Source organism: Nycticebus coucang, chromosome 7 (assembly GCF_027406575.1).
Source record: "Nycticebus coucang isolate mNycCou1 chromosome 7, mNycCou1.pri, whole genome shotgun sequence".
In the NCBI taxonomy this organism is placed as follows: Eukaryota; Metazoa; Chordata; class Mammalia; order Primates; family Lorisidae; genus Nycticebus; species Nycticebus coucang.
In genome coordinates, this window is record NC_069786.1 from 63,411,576 (window position 1) to 63,429,446 (window position 17,871).

Sequence of the window (17,871 nt, forward strand, 5' to 3'; positions counted from 1 at the left end):
TGTGGGTGTGCAGTTGTCTATCTACTGGTTGCATGCATTGGATCCTTGCTTCTCCATTCTGTGATACTTTACTATATCTTCATATTCTTGACTCTTAAAAGATTGAAAGATTAAAACAAAGGCAAGTAATTCAAGGGCTTTAATCTTTTTTCCTTATCTGTGCTGGTTATTTTGTAGACTGTTGAGAAGTTCAGAGGGGCTTGGTGGTCTAGGCTACAGAACGGCATTTGATTGACTACACAAGTGTGACAGCCAGGCGTACATTCCTGAGGACACCAGGAGGCAGAGTGCCCTCAGAAACACTCCTCTGAAAAGAGTGGTTGACTCAGGCTCCACCTATACAGAGCTCAGTACCTAAAAATAGGCACCAAGTTGCATCCTTTACACTCACAGCTAAAATAAATTCAGCCATCCCATCTACTTGCTTCATAGACCCTTCCGTGGAGCTGGCCTCCACTCCCCCAATTGCTTTCAGGGGACTGGGAAATTCGCTGTACGCAGAAAAGGAGGAAACCAGTCTACGAAGAACTGTAAGGACGTACACTATTCCACGAACTTGGTGGTAAATCTAATTATTACCAAAAGGTATGTGTTATATAGTCATTAATATGTGCCTGCCTCCAGGGTTACAAAATGCTCTTGCCTGGTCAATGACCTCGGTCAAATCATAATCAATTTAAAAGAAAATATTCACTTGAATTTTATTTTTATGATTTTAGTGTTGCTTTTTATTATTAAATTCAGGGCTTCATATATTAGTCTCTTTGCAAAATAGCATTTCTATATTTCATATTGAAGTATAATAGGCCAAACTTCATAAATAGCCATAAATTAAAGTTCTACAACTTAAAAGGGGACACTAAAAAAAAATTAGTTTGTCATGATGAGCATACATTGAATGAATGTATTTAAAAAATATAAAACATATTTCTCGGAATTTGGTGAGGGAATGGAAGAGTTTAAAATCTTTCCAACTGTTGCAGCTTACACAGGAATGTATAAACATTCTGCTTTTCCAGCCTCCGTTTGATCTTGTATTTCTCGCTCCAGCCATAGCCACATCTCCTCTGGGAGTATTACTGGAGTAAGATTGAAGAATCAGGTTCTTACATGTTTTGCAGAATTAAGAAAAGCACTGCCAGTTGGATCTGCCAGCCCTAATTATAGTAACTACAACCTTAAACAGAGAGGACTGAGATTTTACTTTAAAGGTATCATGTCCTGCATACTGTTTCAAATGGATTTTTTTCTGTCTTCAATTGCCTGTAACACCTTAATTTGGTCCTGTTGTGCCTTCAGTATTAAGATGTTAGAGACTGGAGTGATTTGGGAGAGACATTATAACAGAATGTCGTAAGACACTAGTTAAAAGCAAGGACACTTTAAGATTACATAATGCAGGGTATAAATTTAGCCAGCTGGTGCTAAACCAAAAGATATTTTTTTTTTACCAGAGCTCTATTTGGTCACTGACGAGCTGTAGGTAGTTTAAATTATTTTAAAATGGTGCATGCAGATGCCAAAGGACAAGTAAAATATTTACCTTGGAGATATTCAGAATCATGAATTTTAATATGAAAGAGCACCTGTTTTGAGTTTTAGAAGATATTATTGAGGGGCAAAAATATAGGGTCAGAAATTAGAAAGTCCTGAATTCTATGCTGAAATACTTCTCTACTCCTCTGGCTAATATTGCATGTTTTTCCTGCTTGCTGTCAACATGTAAACTAACAACTGATCCATTTTTAAACGTCAGTTAGCATTTCAGATGTCTGTACGATGGCAAAGTGCCAGCTGTCTGGGAAAAATGTAGTCTGGAGTTTGGACTAAGTGTTTCTGCTTTCAACTGATGTTGGGCATCTTGAAGGTACAGCTCCCCTCAGCCACCTGAAAAAATAAAATTAGACATTCTTTAATGATCACAGAGGGCTTTATTTCAGAAAAAATGTGCATATAAAAATGTCAGGTCAGGCATCAGGTCTTCTGTGATTATAGAAGAAGGGAAAAGGGTTGCCTTCCTTCAGGTTTACTTTGAGTAAAAAGCCCTGAAAGTTCGTGGATAATGTACCGTTGTTCACAGTTGATAGTTGCCAGCTATTCTATCCATTCCAGCATTTCACCACATTTGAAAAACTTCTGTACACTAGTATTCTTTTTACTTTCTTGGTAAAATTATAATTATGATGCAGTAATTTGGAGTTGGACTCTTTTGGTAACTTCAGTACTGGGAACAGATACTTCCTGACTCTCTTGGTTCCTCTATATATTTCTCTCTCTCTCTCTCTCTCACACACACACACACACACACACACACACACACACACACACACACACACTTTGGGTATTTAAAGAGACCATTTTGTAAGCCCTGTGTGATAGCCGGGAGACATGTCTAGATTGGGTAATTTATAGAGCCGGAGAGACACTTAATAAGTGCCTGGCAGAGTAATTCCAACATTTTTGATTGAACCATCTGTGGGGGATGAACTTAATTGACGTTACATTGTCCTTTCTATTTGCTTCCCACTCCTTCTTTTGAAAGCTTTCAAGTTACACTTTGAAATTTAATTAAATCGTAATTTGTTTTTTCCTGCTTCAGAGGCAAACACTTGCTCATTCAAATCACAGGTCCATCCCTTGCAGGTAACCTTAGCCTTTTTCTGATTCATTAATGACTTTTTAGAAGACTGGCTTATTGAGTATAGGAGCATGGTCTCTGGAAGACTGTGTGGTGTGTTGTATTGTCTGTTTCCTGACACTGCTTCTGACATCAAATGCATATTTTCCAACACCATCCAATTCCCCAATTCTCTGATGCCAAGTGGGATATCTTACAATTCCATTCAACTCTGACACTAACTCCCAGGCTTAGGAAAGACCACAAAGGGTAAGGGCTCAGTCCCACAGAATTAATTCTCACTTCAGATGGCAGCCCAAATAAGGTGCCCAGGCTCCCAACATGTTCACCAACATTTTGGTTGATTAAGGAGTTCCCATGACCTATCCTCTGTACGATGGGGAATGGCTCCTAGAGCTCACAGATGTGTTCTACTTACTATTACTGGTGCACTGCTGGTGCAATTCAGGAGTAGCCAAATGGAAGAGATGGGTCGGGTAAGGTATTGGGGGTGAGGGAAGGCACACTGCCACTTGTCATCTCTGAACACATCACCCTCCCAGAACTTCTGTATTCTCACCACTCTAGAAGGTCACCAAATCCTGTCATTTAGGTATTTTTATGGAAATTTCATTTTATGAGTCATGATTGACTGAATCATTGACATTGCTAAGTGAACTCAATTTCCCACTAAAAATTCTAATTCTCTAACCACTTGATAGGTTTATCTGGCAACCAGTCTCCATTCTGTAGCTCCTCCCCCACCCCACCTTACCCTCAGCTGCCACGAGTTATCTCAATAGCAGACAAAAGACACTATTACTCAGGAGAACTCTGAGTATTTCTGTGTCAGAAACTGAGGACAAAGACCAAAAATTTACTTTTTTTTATACCACCATACGTCCTCAATATGGCCTTCTCCTTCTTTCAAATGCAACCTGTGAATTCCAGAGGAAAAAATTCACAGGATGTATTTCCCTAATCATTAGAATCTACTGACTCCAATAGTTTTTCCATTTGTTCCTTATCATCAGTCAGAGCACAAAGAACAATGATAATTAGACAGGGAATGAAAAAATTGGAAGATTTGATTTCTTTAAAAAGTTGAAAATCAGCAAACCCAATCAATTGTTTATTATCATTTTTGATGCAATAAACAAAATCACGGCCATATTTGATGAATCTTAGGATTATATGAGCCTAAATAAGGACTTACAAATGATCTACCAACACGCAGTACAGTAGGGAACCCACGTTCCTGGTAAAGACGTTGTAGATTTTTAAGTGTTCTAAGGATAATGTATTACATAGACAACACAAAAAAACCTTAGTAACTATTTGGTTTAACTCCTTTACATTCTAGATTAAGAAAACTGAGGCAGGCAGCACCCGTAGCTCAGTGGGTAGTGCACCGGCCACATACACGGAGGCTGGCAGGTTAGAGCCCGGCCCGGACCAGCTAAACAACAATGACAACTGCAACAAAAAAGGCCAGGCATCGTGGCGGGCACCTGTACTACAGAGGTGAGGCAAGAGAATTTCTTAGCCCAAGAGTTTGAGGTTGCTGTGAGCTGTGATGCTATGGCACTCTACCCAGGGTGGCATAGTGAGACTTAGTCTCAAAAAAGAAAGAAAGAAAAGAAAGGAAGAAAGGAAGAAAAGGAAGGAAAGGAAGGAAGGAAGGAAGGAAGGAAGGAAGGAAGGAAGGAAGGAAGGAAGGAAGGAAGGAAGGAAGGAAGGAAGCCAGGCAAGCTGAGGCCCAATAACACTAATTAGTAATTCATACAACACACAGAGAACTGGAAACCAGTTCTCCTGCTTTAGGTTTCTGTGTTGCATGTCATTCTGCAAACCTTTGCATCATACAACATCAAGCCAACCCCCCTCAGTCTGGGCTTGGGATCCAGTTCCAGGTATACCTGGTAGAGCCTCATTTATCTACCAGTAGCCTTTTGTTGGTTTCCATTTTTCATTTTATACGACTCTTAAATTAGGACAAACTGGGGAAAGGAGACTGATCTATATATTCTGCTCACATTCAAAAGATGATGATTGGTTTATTTTTAATTTTACTAAACAGCCGAGTATGTTCGTCTTTTCTAGATAAGCTTCTCCCCAACGTCCCCTTACTTGCCATCGGACGCATCACTTTTCACTGCTCTTTTTGACAAGTCTTCAAGCAGATCTTTGTCTTTCATGCTTCTCTGATTGTACACAGACTGTATCCTTGTTGCCTAGTGAACTGCATGCCTTAGATATGTCTGATCATTCCAAAGTAAATAATTGCCAAATTTCTCCTGGTATATATGTATATGACTTAAAATAAGCATAATACTAAAAGAATTTATTTTAGGAAGTTTCTCTGTTAGTCAAAGATCCAATGGCATCTTTCCCTAAAACCTGAATATATTAGCATGTGTACTCCTAAATGATTTAAGTTGGTAGTTACCAATATGGAAAAGGTTAAAAAAAAAAAAGGCAGCACATTTTAGCACTAATCTTAAAAAGCACGCTATTGTATTATCATAAATAGATTCAAAACATGCTTTCAGTGCTTTCCATTTAAATTTTGATAAATATGGATTGAATATAAAATAATGTGCAAACAGCAATGGTATTATATTATTTAATTTCATTTTTAATTCATAGGCACATAATTGCATTGAAATAGAAATGGAATGTAGATAGACCCCACATTATGAAGTTGCCAGGTTTTTGAAAACTATGAACATGAAATTTTGAAAATTCCCCCATTTAATAGCATTGTAACTTCATGGGTAATTTATAAATATGTCTGGTGACTTTTGTTTGTTTTTAATCAGTCCTATCATGATAAGTGCTCAGCTTTAGATTATCTAGGCACTAAACCATTTTGACAAATAATTAGAAGTTTGTGAACAACTACAGCAATCAAGTGCTCCAGGAAAATAGTAAAAAAAATGTTTGTTGTAACATTAGGAATCACCTTTTGATTTATCCTTTTTATACATTAGAATTTTTGAATGTGAGCAAAAGGGTCATATTATCAAGTTGGAGTATTCTGGGAATGACATAAAGTTAGTGTGATCATGTTATTAAAGATTGGTCAGTTTCAGCTACAAGCGTCATTTAAAATTCACTGCCTCAGCTTCTTTTGTATCCAGAGCTATTTTCCTGAATACTGTCCAGGGTGGAAGTCAGCTAGTAGGGTAAAGTTCAGCAGTAGTTTCCAACTGGAACACAGGAAACAGAACAAGGGATACCCAGAAGAAAAGCAGCTGCACCATTCCTGCCTTCCTTCCCTCCTTTTGTGTCGTCTCAGGGCGCTAAGAGTGGAAGCAGAACTGGATTAGGGCCTGACTTCTTCAGCAGAAAATATGCTAGTTCCCTGAGTCCTGGAGGACTCAAAACTATTCATTGTTAGGAATGGAACTGTACCAGTGCACGCCCACTTTCAGCCACTGACTCATTCTGGAATGGAAATTCTTTCAAGATTCATCCTCACTTCGTCATCCAGAGCTGGGCAACAGCCAGAACTTTTACTCTGCAAAATTTCAGAGAGATGATATTTAGAAGGCATGTTTTCACATAAGAACGGCCTTTTATTTCTCAAAATATCTAGTCCAGCTGTTGAAGTTAACTCAGAACTGCTGGTTTTAGTTCCTAATGCCCCACCTTTTAGAAAGACACAATAAGTTACCTCAAGCTTCTGTTTTCACCCCTTTCATTTGCTTCACTATTTCGATTCAGCTCGCTGCAGTTTCTTGACTTCATCATTCCATTATTACTGTGTCTTTCAGTCATGCTCAATTACCCTCATCTAGCACATAAATGTGTATGTGCATAGACATGTGTATATCCTTTTCTATAAAGCATTGTGTTCTCTTTGCTTTTACGTTGTTCTGCATTTCTTTTATGTTCTCAAAATCCATTTGGATGTTCAAAGAATAATGGCCAGTGCTCACATAACAACCAAACCACAGTATCATCCATAATAACACCTCTTCCTACTCTTGGTGTAACATGGAGTAGACATCCTGACACAGAATTTTGTAAATATATATATTTTTTGGATTGGGAAAATGTCAAGCTAAATAGTAGTAGCAATAATAATAATAATAAAAGTTTTCTATAGGAGTGTTCTTCTATCAGGAGATATAAAAATAATTGAGTCTGTGGGGACCAAAATGTTTATCGTGGGAGTCCAAAGAAGAGAAGACAAGGAAAACACACACAGTTGAAGAAAAGGCAAAAAATGACAAGCTCATGAAAGGGTGCAATGCCTGAGGTTTAAGGGATGAAGTTCAGCCATAGCAAACAAACCAAATTACAAGACCAGAAGTAAGGGGGTCTAAGAGCAGGATAAGTGGGAGGCTGTGAAACCAGGGCCCACAAGTCAAAACAAAGGCTAAAAATGATTCAGATGTGTTGAAAGCTCTGATGTGGGGCTTGCAGGAGTAGGTTTGAGAGGTTGGAGGAGCTGAGCTAGACCTGATGCCCCCTCGGCCTGAGCTCTGCTGTCAGCTCCAGCAGCAGACCTTCTGTTGGCCGCTGTTCACATGGCCCCAAATTCTGGGCTAAATCCACCTTACTAAAAGCCAATTCAACAATTTTACATAATTTGCTATTTTGCTTCCATTCCCACGCTGCATGCATGTGTGTGTGTGTACATATGTTTTTGTATTTGTGTGTGTCAGAGATAATAAAGGTTGGTGGGTTTGTACATATGCCAATACTCATCATTTTGTTCACTTTTAACTGACTCCTTACTACTCCTTATGATTACTGTCATCATTATTCTTGAAAATCTCAGATGTTCTCTATTTTAATACATAACTGAAAATTTTTAGAATGGAAATGTCTGTGGGTAACAGTTTTTTTTTAAGCTATAATGACTTATAAAAGTTTTGGCAACCTAAGGTTAGGAATTAAATACTTAACTAGACATGCACCGTGGGTGAAATATGGATAAAACTGAGTGCCGATGGAGTATGCATGGTAAAATTAAAAAAAAAAAAAAAAAAGGAAGACTGGAGTGAAATCCTGAAAACTATACATGGTTGGGTGTCGGGAGCTGTGTGTGTGTGTGTGTACACAATAGACGAATGTTATTTGTGTGTTCATTCTAAACCACTCACCGTCTACATTCTCAGCTTTGTGATTTTGTAAGGAGTGACATAGAGAGTGCTGTAAATAATTAGCATTTTGAATACCCTCTTCTATGATGTTTCCTTTGGTGACAGCCAAGTGTCCGGCCTCATGAACTTTATGACATGTCCTGAGTTCCTGCACCGCTGATGAATGGGAACCAGAGCAGAACCTAGAGCTTAGTGCTACATTTGCTTTGCTCAGCAGGTCTCCAATGAAGAGTGAACTGGGACTCTGAAAACTACTGAGGGCTTCTTCCCAGATCCCATAAAGCAAAGGAGATACTACTTCTGATTGATTGGTTCTCCAAGAGAAAATGTGTTTGTGTGTGTGTGTTTGAATGTTCTGTCTACCCTTGGCTTAGTGGACTGGGGAGGCTACTTATTCATCTGGAATAAAACATAATGGGGACTTAAATGTATTTTGAAATTTTTAGCCATAACACTTCTAATTGCTCTCTGCTTCTATGTAATAACTGGAGAAATTCTGGCAGAAATCAAATTTGGCCGAAAGCCCAAATTTGACTGGTCTCACTTTCCAAGCAAATATTTTTTCACAGTTCTAATTTTTACCTGCTTATGTGGTACCCTGCTGAGCATTTTGGGAGAAGAGCTGAATTTTGTTGCAGGAGACTTACAGGTTCACAGGCAAGGCATTTATTTTTGCTCTTTCTTGGAAGCTCTAATCCCAACTTTCACATAACTTCCCAGCGTTGCTTAAAAACTGCTATTGCAGAACTTAAAACTTGTTTTCTACTTTTCAAGAAAAGAGTAGAAGAAAGAAGGTAACAAAATCTGTCAACAGGAGCCATGAAAAGATGGACGTTGAATTTGCAATATTCCTAAGACAAATTCATTCAATAAATGCTTAATGGGCACCCACTGTTTATGTTATTACGTTAAACGTTAAATACTTGTGAAGCTGGTCATTTTAATCTCAACTGTCAGTTTGTTTATTGGAGATCTGGAAATTTTAGTTCCAAGTAACAATAAAAATTTAATAACCTGTGGCTCAGTGAGTAGGGCGCCGGCCCCATATGCTGAGGGTGGCGGGTTCAAACCCAGCCCCGGCCAAACTGCAACAAAAAAATAGCCGGGCGTTGTGGTGGGCACCTGTAGTCCCAGCTGCTCGGGAGGCTGAGGCAAGAGAATCGCGTAAGCCCAGGAGTTAGAGGTTGCTGTGAGCCGTGTGACGCCACGGCACTCTACCTGAGGGCGGTACAGTGAGACTCTGTCTCTACAAAAAAAAAAAAAAAATTAGTAACCAGTTTTGCAAAAGTGTTAGGGAAGGCTATGCCACCCACTATTTGGGAAAACACAAGGATATCATGTTTGGAAATGCTTTATATTTTTCCCAGGCCCCCAACAAAGGAAGCTGTAAGGACTATTTCTGGCCACCATGTGGTGGCCCACCTTCCATAGTCACAGTGTAAGTGTTGACAGTTTGTACAATAATGAATCTAAGTGAGTCTTTGACTGAAATCATAGTAGAGTTGGTTATGCAGAATATTGGGGATTAGAGATAGAAACATATGCTGAATTGCTGGCAAGTGCTTAATAACCTATAGGAATACTTAAGTTTTCAAAATTTAAAAAATGACTTTTAAAATTAACAGAGATGCTTATTTCTACAGTCTGAGTTCCTTTTCAGATGAATTGTCCTAATGTCATTGGAGTTCCCACTAAGTTGAAGTGACCTATCCATCTGCTCACGATTTCTGTTACCTAAAAAGGAATCAAGTTTAGGAAAGTAATTCAAACTCTTACAGCTGTTAAAGCCTAGTTTCATTGAGAATTTTACAAAGTAGCCCAATGTATAATAATGTTTAAATTTATTTTTATTTTCACCATCCCCAATTTCTATTACAATTGAATTTAAATACCATTGGTTGAGGAAAACTTCTGTTTACAAGTGTAGAATTCTTTGTTGTTCACAGATGTTATCATCTTAGAGTTCATGAAAAAATAGCAGCCTTCAATCTGAATAACATTTAAGAGTTGATTTTTACAATTTGACCTTTAAAAACAGGTGTAAAATAAGCATTATAAACTGAGTTTCTCCACTTACGGTGCACTTAGAGGATTAGGTTTTGATTCCAAAGGAGAAGAAACAAATGGCAATGCCAAATTTTTAAGACTAAATCACTGTGAGTAAATTAAGAGCTGATGATACTGACTGCCTATGTGGTCTGGGTGTGTCATAAGTGCTGTGGACTGTTGCTAGCACCAGCTTATCTTTAGGAATATGACATCATCTCTTTCTTTTGAAATTACATACTTCATTACAGGCAAAAGGTATCTGGGTAATGTTATTGGTTATGAGGGAAAGTAAACCAGCATGTCATTGATTCACGGTTTTAATACATTAAAATTATTATAGCTTTAATTTACAAACATCCCTGTTCTAAATTTTTAAAAACTTATTGAAAATGTATATAGCATTGTCCGGTGTCCCCTACAATTATGAAGGAAGAGGAAGCAGAAAGTGTGAATATTTGAACAAGATGCCAACTACCTTTTAGAGCATGTGAGAAGAACCTGAAGCTAGATAAGAAAAACGGTATTCCACGTGGGTACTTAACATTTGTGTGTAACATGAGCAGTTTTATTTTCCTACCCAAGATTAAACGACAAAGACCACATTGCTTTGAACTCTTAAAGGTTTTAGTACACATTACTGCTCTGAAAAAGTGAACTTACTTCCGTAAAAGTACCTACGCTTATTCACAAAGAAATGTTGCATTATTTAAGCATTTTCACTTTGCTCCTTCATTTATCAGTGAATAATAAATGCTCAGTAAAGAAAGCAGGTGGAATTGGGAAGCTCCTGTTGCTCAAAGGAGTAGGGCGCTAGCCCCATATGCCAGAGGTGGCGGGTTCAAACCCAGCCCCGACCAAAAATAGCAAAAAAAAAAAAAAACAAGTGTGAGAAAGCATGTGGAATTAATGAAGCTTCTTTTCTTTGATCTATCAGTCATTAATTTCAAAAGTGAAAAAATATCAAAGTGTGCTGCTGTTTGTGGACTTAGGCAGAGAAAATATTTAAACAAAGACTGACTTAAGATCACTGAAAAGAGTTTGTGTAAATTCAGGGACTGATTTATCTGAAACAAGGTTGGATTGAATCAAATACGTTTGTTAGTTAAAGAAAATGATATGATTACTAGGAGAAGAGCCACCACACCATCCATTTCCAAGCTGGTAAGAGTTAGAATTAGATGATTTGTACTTTCTATTAGCGTGATTTGTCAGCATAAATTTCAGGCGTTAACCTTAACACAGAGATGGAAGTTGGCAAAAGGGTGAAGGAGGAAGTTCCTAAAAGCAGATCCAAACATCACTAGGTCCTCCAGAATGCTTTTAGCACAAAAATTATTTAGTCAGTAAATAATTAACTTCTGTACCTCTGCCTACACTGGCATGACTTAAAGGTGCGCAAGCCAGGAAGATGCGTTTCAAAACCACAAGTTATGAAAGCTTCATCTCCATTGCAATATTGTTGCTCATTTCTTGTCTATTGATTGCTAATAAGATACTTTGAATTAAACAAAACAGTTTGGTACATATGAACTAGCTTCATATAGAAGCCTATGGAAACAAACATTGATACTTTTAGGAAAAGAAGGATTTTAAGCTCATATGCTTGGGTAATTCATCTACCGATGAACTGCTTCAACTGCAGAATGAAATCCTTCTGTGTTTTTAGGGGTGCAGGTAGATGTTTTAATCAGTGTTTCGGAAACAGGCACATTTGCTATTTCTCATTGACTGAGCTTGCTCACTGTCTCTTCATGGCGGAGGGCGTGAGCCTGCTTGCTTGCTGTTTCTCAAGTTTTAGCTTCCACCCTAGAAAAGTAGAAAGAAGATGAAACTCTCCACACAAGGGCACTGCTTCCTAGTAACGGAGCCACACATATGGGAGGATTTGGAGAGCTGAGAATCACAGGGAAGTCTGGGAAAAGGAAAAGCAGAGATGAAGCGATGAGAATAAAAAAAGAATATATCAGAAAATAAAGGTTGAGAAAAAGGCGTTATATCAAAGAGGTAGCAATTCGGTAAGAGGTGAAATAATGTACAATGATACGAAATTTTGAGATTTTTTTAGAACAGAGACTTTAGGAAGAAAGAGAGAAAAATTAATTTAATAGAAGTATACTGCAATAGAAAGACTGTCCATACTCAAACTAACCAAATGTAATGATGCCTTTTACTTATGGGTTTTCCTCATGGTATGAGGTTTTGCAACACATTTCCATTTGCTAGAGCAGCGACTCGCAGCTGCAGAATACAGGTTCCCTTGCTAGGCCTCTGCTGAGTAGTCTCCAGGCCACGGGGACTTAGAGCATAGCCTGATCATCATCACTTGGGCTGGTCCCTGCCAAGGTTCATGGTGCCAGGCCCACTGCACAGAGGCCTCATAGGAAATTTCAAAAGTGATGGTTTTATGGGTTTTAGCTAAAATGCATAGAGGAGGGAAAAACAGGAAGAACATTTGGGGAGGTTGGAGGGAGAACAGACCTCTCCCCAAAACATGATTTACTGGAATGATTTTCATAAATTTTACATTTTCAGAGGACTCTCATTTTGGTTACTGGCGAGAATATGGGGGGGTCATTGCCTAATGACAAAAGCACAGGCCACTCAACACTTAGTATCATATATACTTAGTAATTTTTTCTCTTTAATTATATATTCTTTTGTCTATCAGCGTGACCACCTGAGTAGGACTGTGCCACGTTCCTTGTCACAATCCCATCCAGGGATGATCTGTTTCTTTATGATGTCTGTGTCCTTGGTTCAGGCAACACGGTGGATACCTGAGTTATAAAGAGGAACTAGATGTCCTCGGAGAAGGGGTTAGATTCAGATGGGCCAGGCAAGTCCCATCTTTGAGACTTGCCAGTGTGGAGATTAAGGGAAATGTCATTACTTTCCTTTTCAGACTCCCCATCTATGAATTCTCATCTGGATAGTAAAACCTAGGGTATATAACACTGGGGGTAGTGGGAGGCTAGTGAGCATTAAGTGAATACTTACCATGTGCGAGACACTGTGTGAAACTCTCTCCCTTTGTGGGATCTCATTTAGTCTTCACGGGCATCCATGTAGGTATGTTCTATTACCATTCTCATTAAATAGGTAAGAAAAAGGATGCCTAGAGAGGGTAAGCAACTTATTTAAAGTCAAACAGTAAGAGTGAGAGACAGAACAGAAATTAGGCTCTCTGGCCCCACACGTGACGGCTGGTTCCCCTGTGGGCCTGCCTCCTCAAGCAGAAAGTGTCCAAGAGGCTGATGGAAAGCAGGTTTGCAAACTTGTCCTGGAGGAACTTGCATGCTGGTGGAAGAAAAGAGAACTGGGGAAGACCGAGGGACACAGAGATACACTAAAGAGTGATCATGTGATACAAATAGAAGTCTAATTTCAAAATGCTTGGGGAGCCTAGAGAGGGAAGTGCTCTCAGCCTGGGTTAAGTGGGGACAATCAAAAGAGAAATGGAGCCACTCTGGGACTACATGTACGTGATATTTATACCCCTTCGAGTCTGACTGAGTTTTATCCATTTTAATCTATCTTTATCTCTACACAAATAAATGTGGTTGAGGGGAAGGAGTATGTGAAGCTTGTGCCACCGACTTCCTCGGGTTACCCTGCCTAAGGAGGGCCCCGTTTGAGTGTCTTCAGAGGAGCAGATTCCACAGCAGGGCCAGACATTGGGGAAAGTGTTTCTTGCAGAAATCAGCATTGGAATGATACAACCTATTTCTCTCTCTCTTTTAAGATAGTCTCACTCAGTTACCTAAGTAGGATCCTGGTTGGAGTGCCATGGCATGATAGCTCATAGCAACCTCATACTCTTGTGTTTGAGCAATCCTCTTGTCTCAGCCTCCCCAGCAGCTGGGACAACAGGAGTGCACCACTACATCCAGCTAATTTTTTCTATTTTCAGTAGAGACAGGGTCTATCTTGCTCAGGCTGGTCTCAAACTCCTGAGCTCAAGCAATTCACCTGCCTTGACCTCCCAGAGTGCTAGGATTACAGGCTTGAGACACCAAGTCTGGCCTGTATTTCTCTTTTTAGAGATAATGTCAGAATGATATTTCTCAAGATGCTATATTTTTTGAAGATGTCTCTAGTGTATTTCTTTTTTCTCTCTTTTCAAGTGGAGCATGAACAGTTTTATAGTCATTAATTTATTCCCAGCTTTGACTATTGTGCCAGGCCAATAGCAGATTGGAATTGGATGTTTACTCAATGTATGACTAAATTCCTTAGAGGAAGGTATACCAGATACCTTCAATGTATACCTGGAATGTATATTTAAACAAGGGGACACTTGGATAAAAGCATGACACCACTTCCCAGGCCCTGGGGCAGAACAGATTACCAGGAAAAGAAACCAGAGACCCCACTTTGTTCTTTCCTTCTCTGCAGTCAAGTTCATTCCTTTCCCTGTTCTCTTGATCCACACTTAACCCTTTCTCAAGCTTGATCTCTATAGTGACCAAAGCAATATAGCTGAACAATGTCATTTCTAGTTCTAAACTCAAGCTTGGAAGAATCAATCAGAATCCACAGTAAGCTGTGGAAATTCAACTTACTGTTTTCTCTTCGATTTATCCCTAGATTACACAGCAATCAATGTCTAGAAAGGATTCATATGCAGGTGTTTGGGAAGAAAAATTCATACACTTAATTAAAAATTCACCTTGAAATTAAAATGTTAAATTTTAATGAAACTATATTAACCAAGAGATTATGTAGAACTGAAAACTTTGTATGCTGAAATATTTGAACTCAATTCTAGGTTCAAGCACTCACTATATGTTGTTATTTTTTGACTATTACTTCCTCATCAGTAAAATGGGAACAAGCCACCCATCAGATATAGTCATCACAGGACTTAATGGAATAATACATGTAAAATAAAATGTAATAGATATTTATTAAGAATAGTTATCATTATATTAATGTAATATAAGTCTGATTATACTAGAAAAATGTCTAACAAGAGACTTATGCTGTAAAAATGTGCATCATCTATAGGCATTTATTGATTTTAATTTATTTGAAAATTACAGTGAAATTTAAGTCATTTTATTCAATTATTGATTTTTTAACTGGCCAATTCTCTAAGCTAAGCAATTAATTTAAAAATGTTTAATAGTAGTATGATTGGGTTTTCAAATATGCCCAAACTAGCAATATTTTTGTACTAATGATAACCTAATTTCTGATTAAATTCTGTTCATTCATAACTGCTGTAGTGTTGAAAATTCTTCCTGTGAGGTGATAGGCGGTGCAGAAAACAGAGGAAAAAGAAATTAGTACAATTAGAAATGGCAGTGCTGTTACTCAGAGAGATCAGACTCTAAATAGATAGTTAAACCAAGTTTTATCTGTAGATAGGCGGACGTTTCTTCTTTGGGGGCAGGAAAAGTACCTTCAAAGACGGCTCTATCATACAGTGCTTTGTGTATATACATCTGTGCACTTCGGGGGAGCTAGAAATGAAATACACTTTTGGAAGTATCTACTGTGTGGCCATTTCTTATCTGGACAGAGAGATGTACTCGTGATGAATGTACGTGTTGGTTTTCTATTGCTGCTGTAACCAATTACCACCGATGCAATAGATCACCACAGCGCAGACTTACTGTATTACAGTTCTGGAGGCCCAACATCCAGAAGGGGCTTCCCGGGGCTGAAATTAAGGTGTTAGCTGGGCCAAGCTCCCTCGAGAAGCTTTAGTGGAGAATCTGTTTCCTTGCCTTTTCCAGCTTCCATAAACTGGAAGTATTCCTTGATTCATGGACCTTACTTCTACGTTCAGAGCCAGCAGTGTACAATCTGAAAATCTTTCTCTCTCTGTCTCTCTGTCTCACTCTCTCTCTGTTTAACTCCTTTTTTTCCTCTGTCTTCTTTCTTTCCTGTTTCTATCATCATTTTTTACTTTCTGACTCTAACCCTCCTACCTACCTCTTTCACTTAAGAAGATCCTTGTAATTACATGGTAGCTACCTGGATAATCCAAATTAATCTCCCATCTCAAAATCCTTAACTTTGCAGATTATAAAAAAAAAAAAATCCCCTTTTGAGGGACATTACCTAACAAATACAATCAGTGTAACCTGGTTATTTTGTCCCCTCAATGACTCCCCAACAATAAAAAAATTTTTTTAAAAATCCCCTTTTCCATGTAAGGTAATATATTCAGACGTTCTGGGAATCAGAATATGAACATGTTTGGGGGACCAATATTTTGTCTACCACAGTGCTGAATTTTGTCTTTTTCCCCTAACAGGCAACTGGATCTAAAGGATCTCTTTCAGTATCTGGTATACAAGGAGAATACTAGTTTTCAGAAAAGAGTTAATTGAAGAGCAAGAACTAATCCTTTTTATTATCATGACAAATCTACTTTTGTTAATGTATAAAGCACAGGAATCAGATGAATGGATTGATTTGGAGGAAGATAGCAAGAATATGTCAATAACATAAGACATTTGGGGTAAATAAGATCAGCGGGAGGTTAGTTTGAGAAGCATTATCCGAGTCCCTGTGTTCATGTGCTAGAAGGCTGCCACAGACGGTTTCATTGCCGTCCTGGCATAGACTTCCATGACTGTTCTCCCTTTGCCCTTCCTCCTCGTGTATTTTTAAGAGCTGTGAATTAATGCAGGACTCCACAGTACACTTGCTCTCTCCTTTTATTCGCCATCTATTTCTTGGTTTTATAATATTCAAATGAGGCTAAGAATATATAAAGCTCAAATTGATTACAAATTTGACTTGGCAGCAGCGTGCTGAATGTTTGAAAGAGATGAATTCTATTATTAGCTGGGGGATTTGCAAATATTAAGAATTATAGAAAAATTTATTCATGCTAATGGCTCTGAGCCTATGACATATGTATCAGTATGATACCCTACACATAAATCCAAACTGGGTTATAGGTAATATACTTAGGTTTGATAGAATTTAGTTCACCACTTTCGCAATTTTATTCTAAATCAATTTTCTGAGAACTCAACTGTTAACTTCTGCATAATGCAGAATAAAATAGCAAGCCTACTGACCTAACGTGGGCGTGCCTTGTTGAAGGTGGTATCTATGGTGGCTTTGGTTTCGCAGGCTTTCTTGTGATTCACCAGCACACTCTGCCTGGTCTTTTTGTTTGTTTTGTTAAGTGTATATATAGTACAGTGAGCTTTTAGTGTACCCGTTAACCAAATGCAGTAGACACTCCATAGTTGACCAGCTCCTTAAGTTGACCTAATATCATTCCAGATATGCACCACATGTGTGTGTCAGTACTGTACACCTAGTTCCTTATGTTGACCCTCTCTGTATGTTGACCAGTTTATTACAGTCCTTTGGGTGGTCAACTTACCGAAGTTCTATTATTGTCCATATTGTACACAATAGATAATTTTTCATCCCTCGCCACTCTCCCACCCTCCACCCTTTTGAGTCTGGAATGTCCATTATATGTGTACTATTCTGTGTGGCCATGCATAGCCATAGGACAGCTATCACACATAAGTGAGAGCACCAAGTAATTTTTTCTGTTCCTAACTTTCTTCACTTGGGATAATGGCCTCTGGTTCCATTCAAATTGCTACAAAAAAAAACATTATTTCATTCTTTGTCATAGCTGAGTAGCGTCCCATGGTATGTATAAATACACATTTTCTTTATCCATTCATCAGTTGATGGGCACTTAGGTTGAGTGCATATCTTTGTAACTGTGAATTGTACTGCAATAAACACACAAGTGCAGATATATTTAACATAATGATTACTTTTCCTCTGTGTAGATACCCAGTAGGGGGATTACTGAATCAAATGGTAGGTCTACTTTAGCTATTTCAGAAATCATCACACTCATTTCCATGGAGGTTTTACTAATCCACCTTGCCACTAACAGTGTACAATTGTACCCTTTTCCTCATATCCACATCAACATCTATTGTTTTTGGCTTTTTTAGTAATGGCCATTCTAACCAGAGTAAGATGATATCTCATGTTTTTAATTTGTATTTCCTTAACAATTTATTTGTGAACTTTTTTTCCATAAGTTTGCAGGCCATTTGTTTATTTTCTTTTGAAAAATGCGTGTTCATG

The 17,871-nt window shown here is 38.4% G+C and overlaps 1 protein-coding gene across 1 annotated transcript in view; it reads left to right on the top strand.

The window, feature by feature from the left end:
* Nucleotides 1-406: 406 nt before the first annotated feature.
* The window catches only part of XIRP2 (xin actin binding repeat containing 2), a 75,601-nt gene continuing 58,136 nt past the window's right edge, over nucleotides 407-17,871 (top strand). The window contains exon 1 of the mRNA XM_053597950.1: nucleotides 407-585. The gene's annotated coding sequence lies outside the window, so the exon portion shown is untranslated. The remainder of the gene's footprint in view (nucleotides 586-17,871) is intronic.